At 31.2% G+C, this 17,146-nt stretch overlaps 1 protein-coding gene across 5 annotated transcripts in view; it reads left to right on the forward strand.

Moving 5' to 3' along the window:
* SPR (G protein-coupled sex peptide receptor) overlaps window positions 1-17,146 on the forward strand; it is a 270,016-nt gene that overhangs the window by 28,130 nt on the left and 224,740 nt on the right. For 3 of the 5 annotated variants that reach the window (XM_074132493.1, XM_074132500.1, XM_074132494.1), the window contains exon 2: window positions 10,631-10,707. The exons of the other annotated variants lie outside the window; for them this stretch is intronic. The gene's annotated coding sequence lies outside the window, so the exon portion shown is untranslated. The remainder of the gene's footprint in view (window positions 1-10,630; window positions 10,708-17,146) is intronic. 5 annotated transcript variants of the gene reach the window in all.

Below are 17,146 nucleotides of genomic sequence, written 5' to 3' on the forward strand. Positions count from 1 at the left end.
AAATAGACTCATTAGCCTAAGAGGATGATATTCTTGTTTGTCAAATTTAAAGATTTCATCCCTAATAGCATGTGGTTTTTTAAATATTATATTATGTTCGGATTATCGTCAATCTTTAGAGATTGGTTCATAAGTTTTGTATAGAGAAATTTTACTTTTATTTTGAAAACTTTTTGTAGCAATTTAACATCGCTTTTTATTCTTGTATGTTTTAATAAGCCATTAAGATTTATTAAACTTTTATGGAAATGCTGAGGACTCCAACACCTTAGTTTAATTGATACAGTAGTTTGACTTGATATGGATGTCAGATCAGTTAACAATTTATTAATTTTAATAGATACAGTACAGTGTTCTGATTAAATATACTAGAATTATTTAAAAAAAATGTTTACATTAGACATGTAATGTGACCTTCCATAAAATGATCATTTCAAAAATTGTAAAATATAAATATGTAAATCAGTTTGCAATTTTTACAAACCGGTTCTCTATCCTTTCTTATTTTTATTTCAGCCTATTAAATTAATCACACTATTTGCCCAACATAGGTAATTGGGTTTCTTGGCTGGAGGAGTTCAGCCTTTGCCCTATTTCTGAATTCTATAATAGTGATAGATCCATTCTTAATCACCAATTTATATTGCAGTTTTAATTCCTCTGCCAGCCTTTTTTATTTTCTTAACCTGACTGATTTCTGTGAAGCTCAAAATCGGCTAACCGATTAATTGCTAATTTGTAATTAATGGTCTGCAAAAGGGTACATTACTGTTTGCAGAAACTCAAAGTGAAAAAAGTGGTATTTTGCGGTTGGCAGAGTTTGACCTCAATCTTATCGTGGTATCTTTCTAAAAGAAAATATCAAATTTCTATTTTTTGGGATGTTTCTTTTCCAAGTTACGGATTAATTTGTAAAAACTAATTTATGGAACTCATGGACCTCGAAATGGATATTTCTGGTAAAAATTCGAAATCGAAAATAGCTGGATTACAATTTCTCTTCTCTTACCATTAGTTTAAGAGAAAGTTTAAAATTAATTAAAAAAAAATCTATCTTAAATCCCATGTTAAATTAATTTTACCTTTACTTTTTTTTCCATCTACTTTCTCATCTACTTTTTTTTTGCTCGAGTTATTTTGTGAAGTAGGAACCTACTTTATTAAGTGAGGACTTGGGATAGTATACATATATATTGCTAGAATTTTCTCATTTATTAAAAGTTTGACGTTGTTTTCTTCTAATTGATAATTAAAGTGTAAATGTTTAGGAAATAGGTTTGTATTTTTATTTTGCAATATTTGTATATTTTAATTTAGTTAACCTACTAAAATATTTTACTTCTTTCTTGCGCTTTATGACTAGTGTTGAAATCTTGTAATAACTTTATTTTACTGACATGTTTACTCTCTTAAGATCAGTCAAATAGCTGTTTTATAGCTGAACTGGTTGTTTGTTTACTAATACTGCACACTTGTAAACAAATTTTGCTTCATTTACATTTTTACTAGAATCTACTTCAAATGTCAAACCTTTTTTTGAGTTTAAAGGAATTCGCAATTAACTAAACTGAAATCTGAAGCCAGAAGTTACTTCATATTTTAGATTTAAATATTATAAATATTAAATTTAGTATGAAGCGATCTACTTCAGAGATAAGAAACCTGCAATAAGTGCCAGTGAGTGTGCATTAGAATAGTCTAGTTTCATGAAAGCTTTTAAGGATGGGCAGGCTATCGGATTTAAGATGGGCAGCTGAAAACTAAACGCAATCGTTTGAATTCGCCTACATATTGAATCCTACGAAATGATTTCCTATTTTATGAGAACGATGTTCTTCAGACCATTAGCTTTAATGGATCAAGGATCAAGTTAAAAAATTATACATTGATTAGAGCATAATTAGATTTCGACAAACGACCTTATTGTTGCCTATCCCGAATGTAGTCTCCAGACGGTGGGAGAAACAGTCTATCGCACAACCACTTTCTTAGAAACATCCGGCACTGTCGTCAGAATATTGCAGCAGAAGCCTTAAATTACAAATCTCAAAATTTATTTTCAACAGGTTTCGAGCATTGGCTATCAAATGCTTGCTCATCCTGTGTACTCAGTTTCGTCTTGAAAAAGAAATCACTGTCTTGCGTATCAATTTTTTTTTGTTTTTTTCACTCGAGTTTCAAAAGCTGCATTTAAAAAGTTTGCCTATAATTTATCGTGGTAAAACTAGAAAGCCCTCGTTTTTAAAGAAACTCCAGTTTAAATGGCTTTTTTCTTTTATCTTTAAAAATCAAATAACCTCTTTATTGAATGTTTAAAAATATTCTTCAAACACTTATAATGAAATGGCAAAAAAAAATGTACTAAAGGAAGATATTTTTTTCCAATAAAATGTAAAACGAGTTTATGCTAAGTAAACACAATTCACAAAATATTGTAACGGTGGAACAAATCTTCAATTCACCGCAGAATTGAATATTGCAGGAAAAATATGAGAGGTAAGGGGGAAAAAATGGAAGATTTATTTACCGAGATGCAAATTGCTTTTAGTATGATGGTGGCAAATATCTCAATCTCTGATTCATTGATTTCATAAGCTAAAATATAAGTTATTCGCTGCTTTCTGTTAATAGATAATACTGTTGAAGATTTTATGTAAAGATGTTTCATTAACAAAATGTAAAAAATATTATTACCATTTTTGTCTTTTTTCAAAATTAGAAGTCATCATGAAAACACTAATGTGTGGAGTATATGTTCTTTGGTGAAATAAAATAAAATTTCAATTTTTGAATAATTTTCAAATTAAAAATGTACACATTAATTTCAATTTTTGTTTTTTTAATTTATTTTTTAAGGGACAGATTTCTTATTCCTAATTCGCAAACCGATCTTTGTAGGAAAAGAATTGATGTTTCTCCTTATTGACGACCAAAACTGTGGCTATTCGAAAGTAGAGAGTCAGAATGTATCAGCTAGTAGAATACGTTACGTACATTTTGAGGACCATCGTTGTTAGTCTAAGGGGCACGTTGGTCTTCTTTTAAGGGAGAAACTTAATTTCACCTATGTTATAGATGGGATATTCCAAACCAACCTGGAATAGACAGGTTTGATTTCATTTAAATGCCTTTTGTAATCATAATATAAGATGCTAGTTTTTGTAAAGAGGTAAGTTGCAGAAGCAAATAAGGTGCCAGCATAAGTCAGGAACTGAGAGAGTTTACTGTGATGATTAAGTCTGCTTGAGCTGTCGATAAATGAAGATTGCCTACACAGAAAGAGAAATTTACCACATATTTAATCTGTTAATAAGCTTTTCTGATACACTGGATAGTTAACGTCAAGTTAGCCCCGTTTTAAGTTAAGTAATTGAAAATGACTTTACCTTACCATGAAATCTGTTCACTATAAATTGTAGTGAAATGACTGGCTTGATAATTCGTACTGGCATGATAATGTAATAACACTTTATTACGCTTAATTGTTTTTAAAACATCTTTATTGTAAGCTTGCTATTTTTATATTTAGTTCCTCATAAGATAAAAATACTTCTCCAAAATTTTATCAGTATTTATTGCGCTCGAGTTATGCTAGTTTTATTTTAAAAAAACGGTTGTAAAAGCTTTCTGACCAAAAGCTCTGTAAGCGCATATGCTGTTGCAGTAACCGCTAGCCAGAACCAAGCAATCAATGAGCTAACTAATGCAAAGTTGAAAATGCTAAACGAAAAAGCGTGAATCGAAAATCATACATCATAGTTGATGGCAGCTTTTGTTTCTTATAATTCTTTTAAAGAAGAAAAATAACGATGTAATTAATTTATAAAGGTACACTAATGATTTCCTAAAAATAAGGAATTGAAGGAATCTTCGTCTGCTTCTACATCAATAGATTTGGAAATTAATTAATTAATACACAAAATTTTCAGAAGTTTTGCTTTCTTAGCCATGTTATACAATCAATTTGTGTATTGATTAAAGCTGGGAAGAATCAATAATTGCCTACTTTCAGGCATATTACAAGAAACACTAAATGCCTTGGGTTTACACTCTAATTCGCTTTTGTTAAAATAAGCTCAGAAAAAATGAACTCTCTTCTTTAAAAAAAGTTCGAATGGTACATTTCGCTTGAATACCGTCTAGTGAAGAAGGTTGAGTCAGAGGATTTATATAGAGAACCAGTTAATAAGGATAAGAATGGAGTTGAACTTATCGCGGAGAAGATCGAGAAGAGTTTACAAGGAAAGAGACGCCTGTGGAAGCCAAATCTAAGATGGCCAGGGGGTTTAAGCAAAGATGTAGCTTCTATCTTCGGAATCAGGTATTATGATATAGTAGCACAAAACAGAGTAAGCTTCAAAAAACTTTTAGAAGAGTTGACTAAGGCTCACTTGTAATTATACATGGTGATGATGTTTCATAGTTTGAGATGTAGAGTAGAGAGATGAAGATTTGTTGGAAATAGTTTAGACAATTTAGGAGTTGCTGGGGAATAGCGAAAGAGTAAGACACCAACTCTTGGCAGGGAGGACAGTGTTGCTGAATATTTGTAGCGTTAAGGATGAGAAGAGAAGACGTTCAGAATGAGATCAGATGGAGGAAAAGGACTAAAGTCGAAAAGCGCCGGCTCCTCACCGTCACGGAACTGATTGGAAGTTGAAAAAGAATACAATAGACCTCGATTACATACACTAAAAGTTTGAAAACAACTTTATACATAAACCGATTTTAGTGACTTTGTTCGACAGTAGTTAAGTGTCACAAGCAGTGTGGTTATAGAATTTTCTGCCGACATTTTCAGGCGCTACCTACATGTTTCTCTTTACAGAGAAATACATATATGACAGAATTTTTATTAATAATAGTATTATGTGGCATAGCATGCGAAAGAAATCTTCAAATTACTATTACTACAAATGCCATTAAATTCAAGATTTTCTCATCTTAAAAAAGTAGATAGATAGATAGATAGAAAAATACTGTATTTAGTTTTTTTATACAAAACATTACAGGGGTTCTGTAATAACAGAAAAAAAAAAAAAAAAAAAACAGAACATATTTACTCAAAACAAAAACAAAAAATTGATACTGCTATGAAACAAACTGTAAACAAAACTAAAATGAACTTTTAAAAATAAAAATGGAGAAAATTATACTTAATATGCCAATATAATAATATCCGTATAATATGTGTATATAATGATTATCTTAAATTTATTTTTATTATATAATATTTAATGTTATCCTAGGCATCTACAACTACCCATCAAACCCATCATGTTTCACTCATTTATCACAAATGCTCTAAGTTTTAGAGCGCCAGTAACGTAGTAGTAGAGATGATCCAACTGTTTCTCAGAGGCAACGGTCAACAAGCTAACCAATCCTTGGCCATCATTTACACTACCCGTTACATATCGTTCTAGGTAGTGATTTCTAATAGGAGAGTAAAGAGGGCAATGGATTAAGAAGTGTTCCAGCGTTTCATGGGCATTTAAATTACACAATGTACATAATGATATTTCTAACATCAATAGCATGGTATCCACCATTGCTGTACCATATTCTAATTCTGTATTAGCTCTGACACGAGTAAGATCGGCTCTGTATTTTTCGATGTGTAACTTTGTTTATACGAGGAGTTAAGTTGTGATTTTTGATAAGTACGTTCAATTTAACTCATCCGTTATTGTGGTAAAATTTCAAGTATTTTTGTCGAACAGTTTTTGAGATATAAGTGATTGAAATATTTAATTAAAGGTAACTTATTACATATAGCAGTGATTAGTGAGTTGGAGGGGATAGAAGCGAACCGATATAGTGACTGTGGAAGGGGTATTTGTTCAGAAGTTTACGAGGATTTTAAATGAACAATTGCTATTTGAACCCAACTTCGCATCTTTAATATTTCTAAAGTAAACATAATATTTTTTGTTTTTCTTTCTTTTTATTATATTTCAACAAATTTACTGACTTTTGAGAGTTCTGATATTAAATTTATTTTATTTCAATTTAAAAAATTTTTAATAAACTGAATATGGCTGAAAAAATTACATTAGATGAAATAGCGAATTTAATTAAAGGTCTACAGGTTGAAATTCGTCAAGGGAATGAACAATTTCAAATTTATAGAGAACAACTTGAAAACACTAAACAGCGAGTTTCAGATTTGGAGGGCATACAAATCGATATAATAAGAGTTTTAGATGAAACACAAAATGAAGTAAAATATTTAAGAGAATCTCAAAGAAGAAATAATTTAATGTTATTTAACATAAAAGAAGAGCAAGGCGAAACTACATCGGACCTTCTGAAGTTAGTGAGAGATATATTTCTAACTAAATTGGAAATTTCATTGATGTCAACTGATATCAGTAATATTTATAGAGTGGGCAAAATTAAAGGTGAACGGCCGATTCTTATTAAACTACATTGTCTTTGGCAAAAGTTTGAAATTCTCAAGGCAGCAAAAAAATTAAGGGGCAGTAATATTTCTATTTCAGAGGATCTTAAAAAAGTACAATAATCTCTAGATAACAATGAATTATTTGCAAGATAACGTCGAATAAAAATAATTTAACTATTTTCTTTAAAAAAAAAAAATGTCTCCCCTGCTTTGGATAGTTTATTTCTAAATATTGTTTATTTCTAAAGATTCTGGCACCACTTGTAAAAGGATAATATTCTTTCGATGTTTGTAATATTTTTTTGTTTGTGCGTTGGATTTATTTATTGTTAGTCTTAAGCCCTGATTTGATCAATCATTTCTTTTGATGTTGGAAACTGAACACTGATTATTAGAAGTTTACAAGTACTATTGTATCAAATATCAATATTGTTTAAATTTTACAAGGTTTTGGTTGACTCTTTGCACAGAAAACATTATTCAAAAACTGCTTTTAGAAATTATCATCATTCAAGCAAAATATTTGTTTATTACAATGAACTGGAAAACTAACCTAATGAATGCAAATGAAAAATTTTATTTTTGCCAATATCCCTGGGGTAATATTTGTGTTTCAATTTTCTTTTCATTGAATTGGATTGATCAAGAGATAAGTAAATGAATTTTGGAAAATAGAGATTTTGGCAAGGAAATAAAAGGCCGAAGAAATAAAGACTGCTATTAGAACTTGAAGACATAAAACTATTTTCTTTAGACCGATTTTCGCTATAGGATAACTTTTGTAGATTTTTTTTGACTCTGATGTAGGTTTATCATTTATTTTCGGCTCTACTAACTAGTCAAATTTGACGAAAGCTTCCTTTTGTGATCTCCCTTAGATTAGATTAGATTAGATTAAATTTGGGTGGCCTCAAGGCCTGCGCCACCGCGACCCCTATGGATCTATTGTCTACTCCCCGGCTTTAGAGCTCACCCTCCAGACCCGTCCGTTTAATCAGACTCTTAATTCTGGAGAGTGGCTCCTGGGTAAAGCTCTCAGGCCTTGGTTTTTCCTCCCCGAGAAGTAACATCCTTAGCCATACGAGCCCCTCACACTGACACAACACGTGTAGTGCCGTTTCTTCCTCTTCCAGACAGAACCTACAAAGGCTATCATCTGCCAGGCCCATGCGATGCATGTGCTTTCTGAGCCTGCAGTGGCCCGTTAATAGGCCTACAATTATGTGATCTCCCTTAGTTGCCTCTTCCTAAGTGTGAAGACAAAACATATGGGATTTCAATAAAGGTTTGACCGCTTTTATAATAAGATAGTCGCGGATAGACAGTCGCTCCAAACATCCGATCTGATCAATAGAAAATTACTCTGAATATCTTCTTTTTTTTTTGTGAGGTTACTTAGTTTGGAATCTGTGAACAGAACAATTTCTTCTACCTGTACCAGTTCTTGACTCCTTACTTCTTGCTATTTTATATGCACACAAAACTTGTTTGGGCACTGAAGAAATGTGCACCTGTAGCTAAGTTATGGAACTGAATAAGAAGGATATTGTTTACAGCAGAGCACTAAAAAACGTTTGTTTTTTTTGAGGATGACTGTAAATCTGCTAAAATCTGTTATGCACTTCACAGTGCTTTGCATTTTAAACTTAGAGGACAGTAATGAAGACGTTGTTTTTTCTTTATTTGTATTTCTTCAATTGAATCTATGTTGTTATCATTATACTATTTCCAAACAAAAGAGCATGTTTTAATTCAGCAAGAAAATAGCTACAGGAAATTGTCATATTAAAAACGAAAGAAAAACAGTTTCCTTTTTAATAAATCAAATATTGTGGACATAAGAAATAAATATTTTTAAAACAACTGAATATCGTGCAAGTACATATTTTTAAATAATTTGAAAGGATATTCTATAAAAAATGTTTATGATTATTGTTAGAATTCCGCACAAAATAATAATACCCAATACATAATATCTTATTATAGTACAAATGTGTATGGGTGTTTTCATTAGAGAGAGTATAATTCTGTTTATGTTCATGACGTGAATGAAGAAAAATATGAAGCTTAATTCAACATAAGAAAGCCAATATAAGATGCTCATTTTTTTCCTTTTTATACCAAACAAGAAACCCTAATTGGAGGTTTATTGCTTGGCACATCTAATTTAGATAGTTCGCCAGTACAAAGATCAAATCTTTGTGCAAACATGAGAAAGGCTAACAGATAGTTTATTTAGCTTTCTGTCTGCAGATAATAAAAAGCATGCTTATAGATTGCATAATGTAATTATGATTATATAAATCTTAGATCAGTGAAAAGATAAATAACAATAAAGGTAGAGAAGAATTTCACAAAGATGATTTAAGAAACGACTATTGTACTATGGTTTTATTCTTGGAGATAAAGAGCTTTTTGAATAATACCATAATCCCGAATAAAAGAGAAGAGGGAATTGAAGCATCTTTGAAATGTATAAAAAGGCAAAGGTAAAAAAAAAAAAAAACAAAGAAAGCAGAATGAAAGGCAGAATTGAAACAAAAATGTACATAAATAAAAAATTACATTAACTGATGAATAAATTGTAAGTTAGGCTATTGTTAGAATGCAAAATGGGAGTCATGAAGACGGTGTGGATCATTTGAGATTATTTTATAGCGGCATATTCAGAGATTTAAGTGCGCAGTCCAGTCTCTCCCCAAAAGATTTGAAAGGCAAAAATCTTCATCCTAAAAATTTGTTCTACCAATTTAAATGGCTCTCTATGATATACTCCCTTTCTAAAATATTCACCCCGGAAATATTTCGGATTTAATTTAAAATTTCTTGAAAAAGTTGTTTTTATTTTTACCAACATTTTATTATTTGTTCAGTAATCAAATAATGTATAATCTAATCCAAGTCTCGGCAGTGTACACTTCTTTTATAACCCAGCTAGAAAATATTTATGTAGCAAACACACTTCGCTTCATTTTGTGAAATTATAAACAAGCAACATTTCAGAGAAGAAAAATTGACTAAGAAATAGGAAATGACCAGAAAGAAAAATTGAGTGGTAGCAAAAGATTACATGGAGGAGATGCTTTGTAAGATAGGAAGGAAGTAGAAAAGATATACTGGAAGACTGGTCGGCGGTTACTATAGTAACTCTGACTTGTGGTGCCTAGATTCTGTCCACTTTCTTTGTGAATCAAATTGCTGGCCAAGTGTTACATTATGGGGTACTCAAAGAAATTAGAAAAACTTTTCCAACGGATTGTTTACAATTAAAACCTTTCTTGGTTGAGAACTTACAATATGTAGTGATTATCTCCAAAAGCTTTTTCTTGAAATTACACAGATACTGCTACAAAGTTACTCTAATAAGTAAGACGTCATTTTAAAGAATAAACATTCTTTGTTCTTAATCCCCTCTTTTTTCGTTTTGTAATTTATCTTGAAATATTTGTCTTTAGTATTGATTTATTTACCTGAATTTATTTTTTAACATAAATAATTTTTGTTAAAAAGTATTTCACAATTTTATAGTTACTTTATAGTAATCGTTAGAGGAGGCATGCGAAGGATGCATGTGAAAGATTCTTGAATGGGCGAGTGTATCCTGTGACATTAGTTCAAAGAGAAGGTTTACTTTGTCGTTGGTGTCCTTATTTGAACATGTAAACTTGTTGCCTGAAGGAAGTAAGGGACGAATTTCTGTAGCAATCCACTTTACAGCTTCACTTCCAAAGTAAAAAAAAAAAAGTAGTCTTCGAGATTTCCTAAATCCCATCCTAACTTACAATCTCTTCTTATTTACAACCAACTCTCTCTTGCAAAGGTTATATAAATATTTTCCTGCGGAATTTGAGATTAAAATTCCTCAGACTTTTAGTACGCCTACTACATCGATTCTCTGCTATAACCAGCGGTGTTCCGGTCTGTTCTTTGGTCGATATACATAAAGAAACTTTTGGGTGGGACGCTTTAGTGGCGTCTAAATAGAATGTCAAATTTGTGCTTCTTGTATTTTTAGTTGTTGCTACATTTTGTTTGCATAGAATATTTTATTTTTATTTTTTGTTCAAATTGAGGACCTTAATTGACATAATTCCGATGTAATTTCAAATGCTTGAAGGCGTTTTAAAAACAATGCTTTCAATTTTAAAAATAAAAAGCATTCTGGGAAAAGTTCAGATTATGTTGAAATCTAAATAAAATATAATTAATAATGTTTTTTTTTAGGTGGCCTGCACGATGAACCTGACCATTCTATTGTCCTTAAAACAACAAAGATAATACTCTCAACTAAATAAATGAAAGTGAGCAATTTTCTTATTCTTAAATAGAAATTTTCACATCATTTAAGATCAAAATTAGTTTTCTTAGCTGCTTCTTGTACATCACAGTCGAGTATCTGACAATGCTCTTTTAATTAGAACATACATCTGAGGCTGGAATGGCTCTTAAAAATACTCCATGTGCCAATGAGTTCAGGCATTAACGCGCTTTAAATAATAAATTATAGAAGCTGTACATTTAAATTTAATAGGCCGCAAACCTATACATAAAAGTATTTACGATTATTTCTGAACAACTGTTTACATTATCTATTTAATTTTAAGTAATATGCCCACTACTCTAAACTTTTGTGTTTTGAATGTGAGACTCAGACGTTACATTTTTTTCTAATGGCAGAGGTAGATTTAGATGTTTCAAAGCGACTTTTTCAGTTACAGGGTATACTGCAGAATCCTGTTTTCTTCTTCAGGAGGATACTCCATAATTTTACCTATCCCTGGAATATTCTCAATAAAAAAGCTGGTTTTTCAGTTCTAACAATGTCACAGACTAATGGAACTTTTTCAAACAGATCAAACTTGTACTGTTCCATTTTTTTAATTAATTAATTTATTTTATTTTTTATTTTTGTGGGTGTTTCATAATAATCAATTTGCCCGATTGTTTATGCGGATTGCTAAGAACAAATGGGTTTTACATGTTCATTGATTTATATTGGTCTATTGGGAGAACTGCCAACCATGAGGGTCATGAATTGTTTGAACTACATGTCTAGACTGCGTTGCCCTCTTGTACAAAATAGCACATTATTTGCCCCATTAGCCCTTATATTTTCATAAAAAACACAGCATTGTCTTTAAGACTAAGTAGTTTTTTTTTTTAAATTCATGTAATTTTTCTGAGAGTTTATTAGTTGAATATTAATAGATTAAAACAGTTGAAAGTAATTGTTTCAATTTTTTTAAATATTTTTCAGGAGATATGTGGCGTAACTCCCTAAACAAAAAATTGTTTAAGTGCATGATGTTTTTAAAATGGTTAAGAATACAAAATAAGCAAAAATAATTTTCATCTAGTTAGGTTATAATGGCTATAAACAGTCTTAATAAAGAAAAATTATCCTTCCCCAGAACAACTTCTTTGTTTAATTACTAGTTTAATCTTGATTAGAGATTTGAATAAGTATGTTTAAAAAACAAGCATCAATTAGCTTTAATAAATAATAAACATAAGTTTTTTTCTCATTCAGAATCAGAACCAACGTTGCTTTAGATTCCCAGTTGCATTTAATGAGGCCATCGACAAAAAAACTCAGAAGAGTCAAAATACAACGGAGAATGAATAAAAAGGCAAATCTTGTATCCATAAACGTTTTGTGTTCATACAAAGTCATTAATTTAATTTTAAATTAATTTAAGTACAGTAGTAATTGTTAGAACACTCTTAACAAGTAAAAGGGACAGTTTTTTGATCTGACATTGCAAAACTAATTTAAGATTTGAGTGTAATCAAAATTACTTGTGTGAAATTTGAAGACAATCAAATAACAGTTTCTGGAAATCTTTTTATATGTCATTTAGAGGTTCTAATTAAAAACTTGTCTTTCATTTAGATGAAAAATACTACGGTTGGTAATTACCATCTGCCCTGCTGGACCCGCGGCAGCTAACTTCTAATTAATCTTCATGTGAAATCCACTTAATTCCAAAAGTAATTTCTCCACTTTTACTGTTTTGAGTTCGATGACATGATTGTTGAAAAACGTTAAGGAATTTTTTCGGCTAAAATATGTATACATACTCGTATATATTTATTTTTTGAGAAAGATATTTTACATTTAAGTCAAACAAGCAAGCCAATTCTTCGATTCATTTAACATTATTTTGTCTTTTATCTGGTTCACTCGAAAATACTTCTTTTTTATACCAGTAATGTTTCTGCATGGTTAAATAATGTATCGATGTGTACTCCCACATTATCTGGCCTTTCGGCTTTTAGCCCGAAAAATTGGTTCTTCTTGTCTGTTTTCACCGTAAATTTCATTCAAAATCAATGTACATAAGTTTTATGAAATTCCTAAGCAGTTGGTTACACTTTTGGACATCATTTTTCAGTAGAAAATAAGTTACCTTGTTTTGTGTATAGATTCAGAAGTTTTTAGCCATAGAGGGATGTTAAGGAATGCTGAAACTCTTGAAACTGACATAGAGGTGCGTCTAATGAGAGAAATTGGATACAAAACGCTCTTTGGTTATGAACGCATCTCTGCCATTTGAACCAAACTTTTAACTAAAATATGTCTCAGTCATGAAAAATGACTATAGGTTTCTCATTAAGAGATAGAAAGGTATTTGGAGAATTATTAAAACTACCCGATAGGACAAGGGTAGATGATCGTCAGAAACTGCACGAAAAAGCGTAACGTTAAAAAAAAACACTCTAATTTGACAATATATTTTTTCTTTTTTTCAAGAAACTATAAAATTCCCAAATTTTCTTTAAATTATAGGGCGAATCCTCGTTTACAAGAGTAATTTTTTTGCAACAATGTAGATTTAATAGATTTCGAGAAAAAAAACAAGTTGCCAAAAATGAACAAAAACGGCACTGCCGATACAAACTGATATCGAAACCAGCGCTGTTAAAAATTAGAAAATAAAAAATAAACTTTACAAAACACTTTTGTGTTTGGAAATTCTCCAAGAAAACGTGTTGGTGGTTCAATGTTGGTTATTTATCCCTAGAATTTTGAATAAACGGAATAAGCGTGTTGAAATTTAGGTTTCAGATGAGCGATAATACGCCACTTGTCTAATGGAGTTCAGAACTTCACTTTCCTAAATGCGGTGTCTATAGATAAGCTCAACTTCGACACTTAAATACTTCAGTCTATTCAAAATGGATTAAGACGTCCCTAAAGAAGTTTCTCCTTTCGTCACACATTGTTAATTCCTCAACTATTATTTAAACCTCTACTTTTTCTTTCTCCCAAACTTAATTTCCAAAGTACCTAACATTTAATGTGCTAAATTTTATGAGCTATTAACGTATTTTACCACTTAAGAATGTACCTAAAGTGTAACCAAAGGAAAGCTAAAATGATGCAAGCACATCATTTGAAGAGAGAGATTTAGTTGAACCATTTCCTTTTCCTTTCACTAATCTGAACAAAACCAACGTCATTCTACTAACGGTTTTCATAAGTTTAAGTTTCAATTGAAAAAATGCAAGATTTATGAAACGAAATGAGAAGTGAAACTATTCTATTTTTACTTGAAAGCTGGTATTGAAAACATGTAATTTCCACGGTAGTTAGAAGATTACAAAATAATTAGATAAAATTAGTTTTTACAACTAAGAATGGACACAGAAAGCTCTCTGTAAATGAAAATGTGTTAATTTTCCAAAATTTCTGAGTAACATCTAAGAACTAGCTATTCGTAATCGAAACGGGTGAAAGAAGGGGGAGGATTTATAAAAACAAAGATCCTCCGATAAAGAGGCCTTCAAAAAAAAGAGAAAAATGTGGCAGAAAGTTTCCCAAAGGGCCAGAAATGGTCTAGAACATGGTTTTAAGAACAGATTTCATATTATGTGATCATTCAGTCGTTCAATTGATCTTCTTGAATTGTTGAAAAGGCTTTAGAGAAGCTTTGAATGAGGACAGGGTAAATCAATCAGCAAGAAATATGATTCTGACTACGTTGAATAAAGAAAAAGTCTTCTACAAAAGACACCAAAGTAATACTGATTCCAAAGAGAATATATTCCTTGAAAATATATATATATTCGTAGATTTTCGTATAAAAGTATAAACATTGCATCGAGTATTTTTAAAAAATGTTGCGGGATGCAAGCTTCCAAAACATTCACATTTCTCCGTATAATAATGTATTCTTTTAATAACACAGATGATAGCAAGTACAAAGAACTCAATTGACCTAGAAAAATAGATTTAAAAAAAAAGTATAGGTAAAGATTTTTTCCACGACTTACTTGGAAGCAAGTAAATGAAAACAAGATACCTGTTTGCTTATAAGAGCAAAATTTAATGAGATACTTCTGTGAAATCTTGTAAAAAGAAAATCCCTTTTTCTGAATTTTTATGTTGTTAGTAAACTTTCCCTAAATTTTAACAAAAAATAAGCCTTCAAAGCTTCATATTTCTGCTTGAACAAAAAGAAGTTTAGTTTTACTAATTTGAAGGTAGACTATTTAAGAAACTAGCAACTTAGTCAGTAAGACGTTTGCATTTTGAGGGCTAAATTTAAATTAACCAGCAATTTGTAGGTAACAGTATTTGCCGATATCAATGTAATAATAGTAATAACTAAGGAAAATGAAGGGATTTTTATTAGCAGTGAACTGGAAAATAGAACATCTTTAAATGCTGCCAATCAAAATGTCACTTCAGCAGATAAGAGAAGTATTTCTTCCTGCTCCATCAAAGTAATTTGATTCACCGATCATTCAAACTGAGTCTAATGAATAGCAAAAATGAATTAGGCTACTTCTTGAAAAAATCAAATATAAATGGCCAACAGAAAATTCCTATAAATTGTGCTTTTTATTTTAATTGAAGGCGCTTCAAAATCTAAAGTCATTGGAGTCCGTGTGTAGGCCTTGCAGGGCACTAACGGCCTCAGAAAAACAGTGTCCCTTTTTATAGTCTGTATCAGCACATGAAAACAATCTTATCTTTGCTGTCTGATTACGCAGTCACCTGGTTCGTGATTATGAGACCTCTTGCTACTTGGAAATCGGTGCCGATAATGTGATGAAACTTTGGACATTGTTAATAAGAATTAGATTTCCCTAAATTCAAGAGATTGCCACAATAAACCTCTTTTAACTGTTTAGGATAGGATACATTTACCGCCCCTGCCATTATTAAGAATGAACGAGAGCTTTTAAATATTTCTCTCTTCGCACACATTCAATTCCAATAATTTTAGGATCCTTATTTTTAAAACAGGTTTTAAAAAGACAAAAAACTGGCAAGTGGAATTTAAGCAATAAACCTAGACAGATATTTGAATGTTTCAGTCGTAAATATTAAAATCACTTCAAAAATAAACAATTCACTTTAAATGTCTGCACAAAACTCTTCTTTGTTCAACGATAAAAATCTTAACGATAAGATCTTGAAAAAAATAAAATAAAATAAAAAGTAAAAAGGTGAAAGTTTAGACGACCTCAACTATTGTTATGAGTGAGATGTCAACTTTGCAGTTATCTTGTTGTTGAAAATAAAGTATATTTACAATGTGCTGTCTCGCATAAGTAATCTGAATGAAACAGTAAACACTTGAAAAGTGAAGAAACTATGTATTGTTAGCACTCGCTATCACTTTTTGAAAGGAGTTACGAAAACACGCTTGCTTTGAATGCTTAGGGAAGAGAGTTTTCTGGCTAAACATTTATAAATGTGTTCAGGGTTTCTTACATGAAGCGGAAGGAAACATGCTAATTAGTGGGATTGCAGAAACGAATGGCTATTTTTCAGACTTGGACAAATCCTATTATTCGGAAGGGATCAACAAACTAGAGCAGCGTTGGACGAAGTGTATAAGCCTAGAAGGAGACTATGTTGAAAAATAAAAAAGGTTTACCCCAAAAAATTAAGTAGTTTTTATTTTTGCACGGACTTTTCAAACGACCCTCGTATTATCATTTCTGCTCACTGCTCCTTGACATTATTGTGAACCAGCGTAACTGACGTTTAGAGAATTGCTGCTCATTAAAAGAGTACATAAATATCAACTGTAATAACGTACATTTGTAATAATTTTGCTTCCTTATATTTAATTTGATTCTTTCCGTTGAAAATTAATTTTGTTCCTAGCTCACATCAAAGAAATATATGTTTTACTCTCTTATTTTTAATTTTGTGCTCCGTGTAATCGTAGAAGCTGAATCTGGAATATTCTTGGAATGAAATTATGTCTAATTTAAAATTATATTGTAGTCAAACGATATTTTGTAATATTCCCTGGAACAATATGAATAAACTTTTTTTTTTTCTTTAAAGTAAAGTACACGCAGTTAGGTTTGTTGAAAACGCTTTTACTGCAACATACGAGGGGGTACCCAAAAATAACCGGAATTGCGTTGCCGCGCATGGAGCTTATAGTACGCATTTCTGCCGCTAGACGTGTATAGCGCAATTCCTTGCCAGTTCAGTCCTGCCTGTGTTGTCTGCCTGGCTTGTTCTGTTCATCTGCAGTGATTGTTTTTACCAGCGCTGTTTTGTTCTTTTTTCGTTTTTTATGATGGCAAGTTTAAGTGAACAACGTGCAGCTCTGAAATTTTGTTTTCTACTCGGCAAAAATGCTGCTGAAAGTGTTTTAATGTTGAAAACAGCTTACAAAGATGATGCTATGGGAAAAACTCAAGTATACGAGTGGTTTACTCGGTTTAAAAATGGCGACATGTCGATTGATGACAAACCTCGTTCTG

This window comes from Rhodnius prolixus, unplaced genomic scaffold, assembly GCF_049639745.1.
Source record: "Rhodnius prolixus isolate KJV_2025 unplaced genomic scaffold, Rpr scaffold_4, whole genome shotgun sequence".
NCBI lineage: Eukaryota > Metazoa > Arthropoda > Insecta > Hemiptera > Reduviidae > Rhodnius > Rhodnius prolixus.